Here is an 11,978-nt window from a genome sequence, read left to right as displayed (position 1 = left end):
TTATTTTTGTTTTGGCCAATCAACAATAAATATATCTTGACCTATACATTTTCTGTTTAACAGCATCATGCTAATTGATTTTCATCATTAAAAGATCCTCAAATGGCAGCTGAATTATCAAAACCTTCAAAGAAAGTATGCATTGAACTTAGTGTTGCTTGATTGGTAAGTATTTTCTTCTTGCACACTATTCTTTAATACATGCTGATCCAGGTACTCCATACCATATAGATTTTTAAATATTTTTTAGCATCCACATATACCAAAGTTTGTGCTAGACTTTTGAGGGAGTAAAATTGCACATAAGATATGGCCCTGGCATTCCAGACACTTATATTCTAATAGTACAGATGATTAAACATATATACACATAGAAGTAAAAGTATAGGCAGGATTGAAATAGAGGTGTCAAATTGGCTTCAGTTAGGGTTTTCAATAGCAGCACTACTAACATTTTTAATCAGATCATTCTTGGTGGGGAGCAGTCCCATATATTATGGAATGTTTCACAGCATCCATGACCTCTACCCACTAGATGCCAATAGCACCTTCCCTGTTGTGACAACCAAAGATATATCCAGATATTGCCAACGGTCCCCTGAGGACTGAGCAGAAATCACTTGTAGTTTTGAATGACTGTATTAGGTGGAAAGCCCTATGTGCATTTTGCTAACGTAGATAACTTCTAGTCAGGGAAAGCAAGTACAGTCTATAGAGGGAAAGGTGGCTGATTTGAACAGGTTGAAAAGAGGAGAGTATTTCAGGAGTAGAGAAGGTAATGAGAAACTGGTTAAACTGATGATGGGAAGCCAAGTGGATAAATATAAATCTTTTTTATTGTTAGTTTCAGGTGTACAGAACAATGCAATAGTTATCCTTTTAAGGATGAATATAAATTATCTTTGAGTCATGTAGCATTGGGTGCTCAGGAGGTGGTTAGTAGAGACAAACTGATCAAGTAAAAACCAATCAAATTATGGAAGTCCTTGAAGATAAAATGAAGAGTATGTTTTTCATTTTGTAAGAATGCCGTTTGAACATGGCAGTGAAATGAATAAGGCATTATTCTGAAATGTTAATATGTCAGTTCTTGGAAGAATGATTTAGGCAAATAAGAAAGTCTATTTTAGGGATTCCGTTAAGGACATAATTTGGCAGAAACTGAGGAGTATATTTATGGGAGATGCATCTCCTAGCATGGGATGAGAGAGAAAAAACAAGTGAAGAAGTAAGCTTTATAGCTTGCTTCTATGTTTCATCTCATAAATTGCTGTTTAAATTGTTTTCTCATAATAGAGTTGACAGTTATTGATAGAGCTGATTGGCAGATGTGCCCAGATTCTCTGGGACTCGATGAAGTGGAAAGTTGTAACTGATGTTGCAGAGCGGTGAAATCAAAGATGATATTATTCTCAAAAGCAACTCTCCAATGACATATAGAAAGTAAGAATCCAAGAGTTTAAATAATCTTGTTGAAGAAAAGCATTCAATTTAAACTCCAAGGCCTGGCACAGGAAAAGTCCTCACTACTTGTCTGCTGAATGAAGATCTCTGTAATTAATATTTATCCACATTAGGGTTCTCACCACACAAGCAGACTTTTGAAAGCCTCCTCATTTCTCTCACGCCTTTTGAGAGTTTTGACCTAAGCTTATCATGATCCATTTGCATCATGAAATATTAGGACAGGACATAAGTTAATTTCATATGATATGCAACTATAATACTAGAACCTCTGAAAACCCCATCTAAAGAATTATGTGTATACTTGGTAAATTTACTGTTGATTCGTAACTACACTATTCACTTGCTCTGAAAAGATTTACTATCCCTTTGAACATCAAAGCCTCTCATGTACAGATTGTTTTTTGGGTTTTTTTAGACAGTGAAATGGTTATGTGCAAGATCAGTAGTCACATTTCCAACAGCGCACCAAGCATGTGGAATAGCAGTCCCCTGCCGGCTCCACAGCTCAGATGTCCACCATGGCTAGCAGCACCGAAAGATGGAGCTCAGAGACCACCTCCTCTTTCCTAGTCATCGGGATCAGTCTGTCCAGGTGAGGTACCCGTTCACTCAGAGATGTGCCTGCTGCCTCTGACAACTGCACTTGGTCCCCTCTCCTTTCATTCTGAGGGCCGGGAGCAGCCGAAGTCTTCCTCACAGGTGTGAGAGTATTAAAAATAGGGAGAAGAAAAGCAACTGTTAAAAAGAAAGTCATCACCCGCTCTTCACCTCCATACCTTCTTCCATTCTTGCCCAAGTCACCTCTGACTGAGATCTAAGAAAGGCGCATTTTCTGAAATCATGAAGACCTTCTATATCCTTTGTTTGCCAACAGGCTAGTATATTTATTTTAGAAATTCTTAAACTGACATTTTTGAGATTATGACACCCAAACTTTAAATTTTTGGTAGACACCACCCACCCCCGCCCAAAATGCACTCTTTGAAAAATACAGATGCAATGAAATAATAAACGATTAACTAATAAGAAATGAAAACCTAAGGAAATTGGTGGAAAACCAATTTAATCTCAGGCACAAGAGTTTTGATTTTGATAAATAAGCAAACTCTAGTTTCATAAGCAGGGAATTAAATATTGGTGGAAATTCAAGACAGGGTTTTTTGTTCCTAGCTGTTAGATAAAAAAATAGATAATAAGCAGAAGAAACTTGAATAAGTGAGACAAGTTAAGAGGCTGCTGCAGTAATCCAGATGTTGTTCATTTATCAAAAGCAGCTAATAAGTATCCACCATATTAATGGCACTTTATTAGATACAAATTAATGCTTACTTGAGCTAGGGCAGTGAATCCAGACATGGAAATGGTCCTATTGAATATTAATAAAATGATTAAACCTGCTCAGTTGACCATTTCTTCTTGAGGCCTTTATTCCTACATTTACTAGACTTTACATCTGTGAAACAAATCCAGCTTTGGGGATGCTTGCCTAAAATAAATTGCATTAAGAATCATGGGGAGAATTTTGCTAATAGATGCTGATCAACTGCGTATCAGTCTGTAACAAGAGGACATACTCTTCTGAGTGAAACAGCACCTGGTTGTATAAGACGAGGGGGAGGAACAATGGTGGGGAGCAGAGCAGCTTCCCCCAGGTTTTATCAAAGGCTCTATTTCTGTCAGTCAACAGAGAATTGAAATCCATCCCAGTCCTGCAAGAATGCTTTTAGTGAGTTGTGAGTCTGTTCATTATAAGAAATGAATGAACCAAATAGCCACGATTATTGATCGTTTCTGTCCTTATGGCTTTAACTGGAAGTGGTTTTTTCAAAGGTCCCAAAAGCTATTTCCAATTTTTTTTCTTAATTTGATCCGCAGTATTGTGGATACAACTCATTCTAGCCACATCTGATCTGTTCTATCAGACCATTGGGAATGATTGTTAATGAATAAAGGAACTGCGTTTGAAAGCCTTTTTAATCCCTCTATATAATTTAAAATTTATATCTAACTAAATAAAAGACAAAACACCTAGATTGTTACAAAACTAAATTTTAGTCCCATTTCTGATTTTGGAATAAAGCATATATCTAAAAAAAATCTAAAAGATCCAAGAAATCTAAAAATGTGGCTGAGAAATGAAATCTCTCAAACATTCTCTTTCTGCCTTATTAACGTAATAGTCACCATTTGGAATTTTTAAAGTAATATAAATTCTGATCACATGTTTTTTGGTAGTATTTTATAAAACTGATGAAGTGGTATAAATGAGTTTTCTTTTATGTAACTTATTTTTGGAAGGATAAGATATTTAAACATAATCAGTGATCAAATTTGGCAATTTTAAATACTTGGTTAATATAAAGATATCTCAATCTATACAGTAATATATACTCTTTTCATAAAGAATTGACCATACACTCTGATTTTTTTTCCCTCGTTTTCTAACATTCAGCAAGCATTTGTTGATCCATCTTATGTGTTAAGTGCAGTACAAGGGACTGAGCACGTAGGGGTGTATAGGACAGCTCCCCATTCTCAAAGAGTTGACAGTCTAGTAGAGGAGACAATTAATCATAGACTGAGACATGCAGAAAGTGTAAAAAGTATGACCACAGAGATGAGCACTTAAGAGAATATGTAAGTCAGAGTAAGGGTTTTGTATCGTAATGTTGTTTATTCTTTTTCCAGTATATCAAAATCCTGACAAAAATCTCAGAAGTTTCCTATGAAAAATGGCAACATGAACATGTGACTTTTATAAACTCTTCAGTATCTTCATAGTCTCTAAAAGGCTTGAAGGGATCTACCAGTTTCCTTTATGAAAACCCATCAAATATTTTCCACATTTTGACATTCCTATGAGATCTTTTAAAGCCCACCACATTTTATTTGGGGAGTATCTTTCTGAGTCAAAAGTATTATATCCTCCCCTCCTCCACTCTGTTTCTCTCCCACTTTTTCCCTAAATAAGTCTAGACGCATTTCTTTTCTTTGGCTTGTAAATATGATTTATTTGCTTTAGAAGAAAAAAAAAGGGAAACACTGAAAAACCTGTGGTGTATTTTCTGCTTCAGTAAATGGGTCACACTTTGTCAAATATCAAATATATTAAGCTTTTGTGAAGTTCTGTTTTTCTCAAATACTGGGTTGCTGCATTGGATATCAAAGGGTAATTTATTTTGTTCTAAATAGGCTTTTACTCAATCCATTTTTTTACGTCAAATCATGACTACTTCAAAAAAGATAACTCAGAGATAAATTAGAATGTTTAAAGGAAAGGAATATTGTTTTTGACTTTTATTTGGGCAACTGCACGCTGCCCGTCTTATTTGGAGATGATTACTGCAAACTGAAATCCGAAAAATATCTGATTCATTAATTTTCTTGTGGCAGTGATGAATTTGAGGTGATCGATCCCTGAGAAAAATGGCCCTGTCAAAAAGTAGCTTCTACCAACAGGAAGATCAAAAGTTGCCATCCTCGTAGGGATTGAACCTAGAGCACACGCACCAACAACTATACATATAAACTAAGGTAGGAATTACATATAGTCAAGAATATGCCATTCACAGTCAATTGCTTAACTCTTTAATTTGATCTGAACATTTAATTTTTGACTGTAAGCTATTTTTCAAAATTGTTGATGCTATAACCTTATTTGTTAGGATGAACTCATGTCATTCCATTAAAGCTCTCCAGTAAAATGACAAAATACGACATGTACACATTCAAATTCTAGAAGTTATTTTTGTTCTAATAAAGCCCCTAGCACAATGTCTGGAATAGCATAAGTTCTCATTAAATATTTTTTCTCCCTATTCTCTATGATATTTCTCATGATAAATTATTTTAAGTGGGGCTTAATTCTCATCTCATGCGAGGACTAATCTAAATGCTACATAACACAATCTTTTCCAAAAATCATTTGGTATTAAAATAATATTTACCCATTGCTAGGTATAGTAAAATTTGTTTTAATTCACAAATTTCTATTGGCTATACTCACATTATTTGGCCAATCTTTTCACAAACATAGGCATTCCTGTTTTCTTTTAGAACATTTTCATAATGCTAAAAAATGACCACAGCACCGTGAAAAGAATAAACGGGCACGTAAATGGATACTGATATCTTCCTCTTGGAACCAACTTTTACCTTCTTTTCTGTTTACATCTATTTTCATGTCTCTTTCAAATCCATCTCAAAAGAGTTTCATAATTCTTTGAACCAGTAATCAGCTGGGTGCTCTGGTGCTCTTGTTGATTGATTTATGGCTTTCTTCTCCCTTGTGTTTTCAATCAAATGACTGCTTCTGACAGGAAAAAAAAAAAAAAAGAGACAAACTCAGATCCTGACTCACATTCTGACAATTCATGCTTTCCCTGTAACCATCATCCTAGATTCAGGACTCCATGACCTCACACTTAAGTTGTTGACAAAACAAATTACTAGCATACCTTCCTGCCTCCAATCTCCTTTCACCTGATTGCCCTACTGACAGAAAGCCTTAGAAGCATGTCTTCCATATTGTTGCTTCCAGCTTAAAATCTTAAATGATCTCTCATTTCTATCAAATCAAAATTCCCCAGTTTGACAGTCAAGGCCCAATATTAACTCACCTTCGATAGCACTGATATATTACTTGTCACAACTCAATAGATATCCCTGTACACAGTCACAAGCACATGTATTTGATATTTAAACTTGTCTCAGCCACTACTTTTCTGAAAATATTTTCTGACCCTTCCACCTTGTCCATGGTTAGGTATACCTCCCTTCCCAGAGTACCTCCAGCAAATCCATCAGAGAGCAGAACATGCTGTATTATCATTTTTTGCTTATTTGTCTGTGCTCCATTAGGATGTAAGTTCCTTGTGGGCAGAAAGATGTCCTATTCATCTTCCTAGCTCTATCTAATACCTACCAAAGTATTGGCATATAGGAAATGCTCGAAAATGATTGTTGAACGAACAACATTTCCTGAATTAGGTATTGTGTTTCTGATGCCAAAAAGCTTACTGATGTCTCTTCTAATTAAAATGCTGCCTGTCTCTTTCTCTTGCTTTATCTTTTTTCTACCTCCTAAACTTGGATTAAATTTAACTTCTTTGGAAATTGTGCGATAGTCATCAAAGACAAGGAGAAATGTGACCTGGGGCTTCCAACATGAAACTTAAAATAATTTGTTTCTAGCAATACTGCTTCTCACTAAAGAGCTTAAAAAAACCACAGAATCGAGAGACAAATAGGCAGTATATGCAGGATTGTGGGATGCTGACATACAGCTTCGGCACTTAACTTGGCCCCTGGAAACATTCACCAAACGTCAAGATATTATTTGGGGCAGTTTATGTCCTCCATGTATAAAGCCCCAGCTCTTGGTGATCTGATCAGATCTATTCCCTGTTCACCTCCCTTTTGCCACTGTCCCCTGGCCCTTCTCTTCTCTGGCTCGACGTCTGAGAACTCCTAAGACAGAAAACCCAATACATTGGTACCTATTCTAACATTTCCTCATTTCATGCATGATTTCAGAATTTACTCTGCTCTGTAAGCATATGCCACACTGTTGCCGTAATACAACCTTTTATTGCATGTGAGAAATTTCCCAAGAAGCCTTTCTCAATCCTGTACCTCTGGTTTGGTTTCAGGTACTCTCCTCCAAAGATAATCCTGTTTTCCATGGAAGACCGTGGGACTTCCAGTAGTTGGAGCTGGGGGCCGTCACCTGAAAGCAGTCATACATCTGTGTTTTTGCTCTTTCATTTCTGAAATCAATTTAGGTTCAAGTATGAGCGTCAGTAATCAGACCCTGTCATACATCTGTAATATTTGAAAATAAAAAAGTGTTTAAAATGCATACATGTTTACATTTCTTTCTAGAAGTCTGATTTCTTGCTGCCTCAACATAATGTTTAACAACTAACTGAAGAGGCAGAAATAAAATAATAAAAATAACAGAAATTTTCAGTCACCATCTCATTTTATAGAGCATTATATCAGTACATAGTTTTGCTATCACTTTGAGTTGATAGGAGTTAATTTTAAAATTTGTTACTCAGTGTTTTCACATGTGGGTTGACCCACAAACCTGTAAATGGTTGAAAGCAGTATTTGAGAGAAAGCATTAACTCAGGTGTAGGGATATGAAACCACTACAAGATTATATTTGACAAAGCAAGATCTGTAAAAATATATTTCCATTGACAGTAAGTAAAAATAATGTGGAATCTTACAAGGAAATTTGAAATTTATTAGATAAGACTTACCAGAGAAGTAAGTTTTCACTATTCCCTTTATGTTTATTTTCAAACACATTCATCTTTATTCACAGATTATATGTGCTGTACTTTAAAATTCAGCTTTATAGCATCCTAGTATCATTATTGATCAGACAGTTGCAGAACATATAAACCTCTTTAAAACAAATGTAGACCTAACGCCCCAGAACGCATTTGCCCAAAAGGCTTAGTAAACTCCCTGAAGTCACTTTCAGGATTTGATTTTTTTGTTCAAGGTTGTGTTTTCTCACAGAAAGGCAATTTCTTCCCAAGACATGTCTCTATTAAATGAACGCTGAATTGTGTAGCCTTCTCAATGAGTGAGCCTGAATTCTTGTTTTTCTTCTCTTTGCCACAAAATAAGAAACTTAAAGAATGCCAATATTTAGTCTCCAATTATATGAGGGCAGGTGGGTAGTGTGAGAACATAAGCCAACTTGAGGACTGCAAAGCTGCCTACGAATGCTGGGTTGCTTAAATAATGTTTGAAGCATGGTTCCCTCCCAGTTCAGAAAACAGTGTGGGCTCCTGTATTATGTGTGTAAGTGCAAGCAGGATAGTAAGCACAATATTACCTTTAACATATAAATGACATTAAATTATTGGGATGATTAGAACAGCTTCAGAATTAGTTATTTTCTCCATCTTCATTACTTTTGCCGATCAGAATAAAAGAAAATCTATTTAAAAATGGAAAAGTTTATGCACTTTTTACATGCTAGTCCTTGAGGTAACAAAAAAAAATTATATTGCCTTTGCCTCTTTTTAAATCACCATGGCATAGTTTTCAAAAGAACCTGGAAAAATAACAAAATAAGTAAAATTCTCAGGTGGTTTACTCGACTGAGAGCCAATGAGAACCGCACACAATACGTACAATACACATACATTATGTGCTAAGAGAATTCAAAAGTAAGAACACCCCCTGAGGAATGGAAAAGTCCAAGAAGGCTGATGGAGGTAGACCTTAGACAAGCAGAGAGGGACACGGAACATTTCAGGCATGCGGTTTGTTCAATGGAATGGAGATGAACCCATATTGTTTGGGAGTAAAGTAAGAAATAAAATAATTGGGCTGGAACAAAGGATTCACTTATGGAAGTAAGAGAAGATAGAGTTGAAGAGATGTGTAGGGACCCACTTGTCTGATCCTATGGAATTTAGACAGCAAAAACACATTTATTCAACAAATAAATGAGTGTCTGCTATTTGAGAAGCATTGCAGTGGACATTAAACAGATATCTCTTAAAAAGGTGCTTGAGCTTGAGGGAAGGGTAGAGGAGATAAATTTGGCTGAACAATACAGACTAGATTGCAATAACAATAGACAAGTTTAACTTGTATTGAACTGAAAGAGATGTATGTGAGAGCTGTTATGGAGGAAAAAGAAATTGGATTGAACGGCTGATAATGTGGGAAGAGAAATAGAAAGTTCAGCAAATAAGTTGGTTGGCTATTAGAGGGCTTTATGCTTTGCTTTAGGATTTAAAGACTGCAATGCAGTTCTGATGCTAATAACCCAACCTATGTCAAACTTGACAGGTGAAGGATCAAGTCACCCACAACACTGCCCTCACGTCAGACTCCAGCCACAATCTCTAGGGTTCCCAAACCACCCACACTTGGAACCAACTGGCTACAAATTTGGGGGTTTCACCAGATTTTATAATTTGCCAGAATGACTCACAAAATACAGGAAAGTGCTAAAGCTTTATTATAAAGGATAAAAATCAGAACTGGCCAAATGAAGAAACACATAGGGGAAGATCTGGAAGCTTCCAAAACATGAAGCTTCTGTGTTCTCAAGGTGTATCTCCCTCTCAGCATATCAGCCAGAAAGCTGAACTAAGCATCATTGTAGAGAATTTTTACTGGAGTTTCATTACAGAAGCATGATTGATTCAATCATTGTCTATAAAATTGAACTCAATCACCAGCTCCCTTTCCCTCCCCAAAAGTCATACTGATATCATAGATCTCAAAGCCCCAAACCTCTAATCACATGATTGGTCTCTCTGGCATGGCCAGTCTCCATCTTGACTCCTCTTGCTAGCAAAAGCTATCTAGAGGCACTCCATAAGTCATCTCATTAGCATAAATTTAGGTGTTGCCCAAGAAGTCCGCCATAAATTACAAAGGCATTCCTATCACTTGGGAAATCCAAGGATTTAGAGGATCCCTCCCAAAGCAGACATGAAGGCCATCCAAATTCTTTGCTATACAACAGAATGAATTTGAAGTAACTCTAGGCTCTTTCAGATGGAATTTTCAGCAGACACTTGAAATTCTAAAACAAACCAAAGAGAGAGAGAAAAGAGGACTAGAGATATGACTTTGGCCACAAAGTGAAAGGTCACATAGTACAAATCAGTGTTCATAGCTACTCAGCAAGGGCTACAATTGGGGATTAAGTCCTTGAAAAGAGGATACACGTGGGAAAGCAGCCCAAACACATACAGCGTATTTTTCTAAAGAAATCAATGCTTAGCCTGATACTGACATTAGTTTGAATAGAAACAATTATTTTTGCATCTTTCTTAACCAGATGTCTAAAATGTAGTTCTTCAAGCATATAAAAAGAAAAAATCCCTAAAGAGAATGTGATCAAAAAAATATGTAAATCCAAAATTGACATAACAGTGATTTAAATATTTTATTTTTGTTAGTCAAATGCAAATGTGATGAGTTCAGCATTATCAATGCTCTATTTACTTGGAAAGTCCTACAGCCGGTTATTAGGAGTAATAGTAGATGATAAGTGGCATCACTCTTTTTCTACCTCCTGGTTCTTGGGTGCATATAGTCTTCCTATTTGGACCTATGACTTAATGTGCATAGTATGTCTTGAAGTATAGCAACCCATCTTTGCACAGTATTTCCATCAAGCTAGCATTCCATTAGACGGTTATTCCAGCATTCTTTGACGCTAGCTGCCTCTGCACGGTGTAGTATATGATTCACTCAATGTATCCTGTGGTCATCGGTCTGTCCCTGTACTGGATTTGTTGTGAAGTTGTTTCCCTGTTGGATGGTGTTATGAAGGATTCAACGCCTATGATCGAGCTTTTAGTAAACCTCCAGGTAGTGTTGCTGACTAAAGCTCCGTGGGAAGGAAAGTCAAAACAATAACTGTACTGATGTGCATAATAGATATGTAGCCCTGTGAGGGTGAACTCCTGGCCCTTTTAATGGAGTAACCCCAGTTTAACAGAATTTTTAAATTGTAAATTGCTAAGTTTTCACTTGGCATCTGTTGCTAGAAGGCTGAACCTTCACAGTAGCTAGATCAGCCTTGGCAAGTGAGAATCCACGCTGTAGGGTCATGTATAGCCACCATATCTGCTACTATGACTACTCGGTTCATACACCCATTATGTCAGTTCTGACAAAGGCTGGCTCAAGTCACTAGCCAAAATACTTTGTCTACTTAGTTATTCAGTACCTCTGCAGTAGAAGATGATTTCTGGTTGACATTGACTTATAATACAAAAATCTTCAAACTGTGTGTCCTCTCCTATATGTCTCCCCACATACTTCTGCTCCAGCACACCTTGTCCTCCCTACTGTAATCCTTTTCTTTTCCAGTCCTAAGCCATTGGCCTCTGCCCAAGAATTTGCATACATTTTCACCTCAGACCACTTTTCTTTCCCCACACAGTAGATAACCATCAGTTTACAGCTTCACCCATTGGGAAAGATTTCTCTCTCCACTGAATTTCTAAGCCACCCCTGAATGTTACAATAATGCAGCCAACATCAATTTCCAGCTTACATCCACGTATCAAACTGATCTACCCATAATCCAAACTGAGGCTTTTTTCTTTCTTCAGCTGGTCATATCAAACCCCTCCTCCATCAGGCTATATATGCAAACTGCGGGAGGGCCAACTGTGGTGGGTGACATGGTGGTTGGGGCTATCTGCTTATGTGTCATACTCATTCTCTCTGGTCCTGCTCAGGCTCATACAGGATGTACTATTTCCACCTTATGATGGAATACTGATGAGCCTGTTCAACTTTATGACTTGGCAGGTCCAACAGAGCCCAATTTATAATAGATAGCTCCAAATGCATGGTCATTTGTTATCTTATGGACAGGGGTTCCGCTCTGTCTGTACCAGCGCTCAGCAATACAGCAGGAGGGGTTTTTCAGGACGCATATACTCCTCTGCTGCAGATGGTGAGTTGCCTTGCTCCAGAGCCCTGGGGACGTATGTTGTAATTTCCCC

General features: G+C 37.0%; 1 long non-coding RNA gene across 5 annotated transcripts in view; it reads left to right on the top strand.

Moving 5' to 3' along the window:
• Positions 1–7,310, top strand: part of LOC109375683 (uncharacterized) — a 109,805-nt gene extending 102,495 nt beyond the window's left edge. For 4 of the 5 annotated variants that reach the window (XR_002122619.1, XR_002122620.1, XR_002122617.1 and 1 more), the window contains 4 exons: positions 64–165; positions 1,883–2,059; positions 4,861–5,001; positions 7,119–7,310. This is a non-coding gene — a long non-coding RNA (uncharacterized LOC109375683). The remainder of the gene's footprint in view (positions 1–63; positions 166–1,882; positions 2,060–4,860; positions 5,002–7,118) is intronic. The other variant, XR_002122621.1, reaches the window with a different exon arrangement.
• Positions 7,311–11,978: the final 4,668 nt, after the last annotated feature.

This window comes from Hipposideros armiger, unplaced genomic scaffold (genome assembly GCF_001890085.2).
Source record: "Hipposideros armiger isolate ML-2016 unplaced genomic scaffold, ASM189008v1 scaffold_985, whole genome shotgun sequence".
NCBI classification, from domain to species: Eukaryota; Metazoa; Chordata; class Mammalia; order Chiroptera; family Hipposideridae; genus Hipposideros; species Hipposideros armiger.
Note: the sequence above shows the minus strand (reverse complement) of the source record. Positions and strands in the feature narration are given on the sequence as shown.